The sequence below is a fragment of the Macrobrachium nipponense genome, chromosome 15, assembly GCF_015104395.2.
Source record: "Macrobrachium nipponense isolate FS-2020 chromosome 15, ASM1510439v2, whole genome shotgun sequence".
Lineage (NCBI taxonomy): Eukaryota > Metazoa > Arthropoda > Malacostraca > Decapoda > Palaemonidae > Macrobrachium > Macrobrachium nipponense.
This window is the reverse complement of record NC_087208.1, coordinates 84,310,834-84,313,257: the sequence shown is the minus strand read 5'-3', so window position 1 is coordinate 84,313,257 and position 2,424 is coordinate 84,310,834.

The following is a 2,424-nucleotide window of genomic DNA, read 5'->3' as shown; positions in this document are numbered from 1 at the left end:
ATGTTTCATTACAGCTGTCAGTAACTCGGTATCTCCATTAGGTAAAGATAGAATAAAGAATAGAAATGAATGGTTATTATACTGTTTGGTGGTTTCATTAGTTGAAGAGAGATATTATTGACAATTTATGGCTTACTGTGTGTTAGGAAAAATGATTGCTTGGCGCTCGTTCGATACTCGTAAGAATGTAAACAATCGATTGGAAGGTTTGTTTTTTCTTTGTTTGTGTATTATAGTTAATGATTAATTAACAATTATTTGAAATGAGTACATACTGATTATTTATACATTTTATTGGCATATTCTAAGCTTTTAGCTCTTAGGTTTAGATGTCAGAATCATAGACTAGGCTACAGTAGCAACCGCTAACATAGGCTAGGCTTATTGCTAAGGGACATATGCTAAAGTCCTAATATATGCAGTAAAAATGGGGTTGAACATTACATGCAGTTGAATATTACTCAAGTATGTACAGTATTTTGCCTTTTTGGAGACATATTTCTTCCGTCGTAACCCTAGAACATGTGTTTTAGGCCTGGAAATATAATTTACTGGGGTGTTTTTGGAGGGCTTGGAACGGATTAGCCATTTTACATGTAAAATGTGTTCCAAGATACGAAAAACTCATAATACGAAGGCCGTCTCGGAACGGATTAATTTTGTATCTCGAGGTACCACTGTATATATATATACGTATTGTGAGCAAGATGCTCTATAGGTAGTAATGGGATTTGCAAAAAGGTTGAGTTCATTCATACCTCTCAAGACTGTATTGAAGTGAATGTTGTTTTGGTGGGAGGGGGTCACAATTGATTTTAGCCACCAACATGTGCAAGAGAGAAGTACAACAGCTAAAAACACGTTATGTTATTGGCTTAGGCAAGCCCTATTGAGTGCTTATTGGGTCACTACTATCATTTGCAAAGTTTTGAAACCAAGGATCATGAATCTAGGGCAGTATGTACATCTCTGACCTTTTAAAATTAATGTGGAATTGGACACTGCCTGTTAGAAATCTCCTGTACTCTATGAAACTGTTTGAAAGATTTGATTCATAAGTCCTTGATGCCTTCTCGATTGGCCTGGTCATTGCTCCTGGTCAAGTTTTCTTTCTTGTCCTTTTTTTTTGCAACCCCTTGTTAGCTTGAATCCAGCAGTTTTTTAGGTCCCAGAAGCCCAACCTTTTATTGTAGGACTGATGAAAGTCCTTCTATTTAGGCTATCTCAAAGTGGGGGTGGTTTAAAACAAATGCAGATTATTTCGAATTAAAATATAATTTTTTATTTAAACCCATCACTTTAAAGAAAAATTTGTTGTCCCTCCTCCCAGTTCCACTCTCTCAGCTATACACCAGATGTTTGGATGAAAAGGTGAAAACCTTTCTTCAATTTTATTGTTTTTGGAAAATGAGCTGGTACATACTTAACCTATACAAGCCAGGTTAAAGTATGCATTAACATCATCCCTGGGACCAGGCAAATTTTAAAGTCAGCTAATTTGAAAAAACATACCACCAGAAAGAGGAAGGTATGCAAATGCACATGGTATAAGAAAAGATAAAAAGAATATTTTCTGTACCTTGTACAGGAAGTTGAAAGTGAATATGAGGGCCTTAAAATCACAGAGGCTCAAGAGCTACTTTTAAAAAAATAAGAAAAATACTCTTAAAGTTTATCAACAATAACTCCGCTTCTTAGAAACATATTGATTTTAACTAAGTATCATATGAAAGCCCTGCCCTTCAGAATGTTTTGACCCAAAAATAAGAAAAATAAAAAACGTAGGGTGCGCTTGCATGCAAGCATGCAAAATTACCCCCCTTCAGTTTGTGTAAAAAAAAGAATGCAGTAAGTGCTTTAAATATACATAATGTTACCTGAAGTCATTACACCTTCCTTGTATTACAGTAACAAGACCAATATTATTACAGCAATAATATCGAAATAATAATAGTAATAATTGTAATAATAATCATGAAAATTGATGAAGGAGAAGGTGAAAAGGCACAGTGTATCACTAGCACTGCTGTCACCATACATAATACATGTATTTTTGTTGAAAAAACTAATAACCCAAGTGTATAAAACAATTACAGCCTCACAAGTGGGTTGTTTTGGAACGAGTGGCTGGGACTCTCACAGGAGGTTTGTTTGGGGTCCTATGATTGGTTGTTGAGGCACGCTTCTTATGGGGAAATTAATTTTCTGATTGGGCGAGAGACGCCTATGTGGCAAGCATTGCACACTCCCATTGGCTCACTCCCTCAGCCAGCACATCAGCCTCTGTGGTTTATAAGCACTGCACCACTTGCCTTAAGTGACAACAACTCTGGAGATGTAAGTTCATCATTCCTTATGCTTGTATAGTGATTTTAACCATTAAGGTGGCGGATACCAGTGTTGCAAATCTCATAGCCAGAGAGA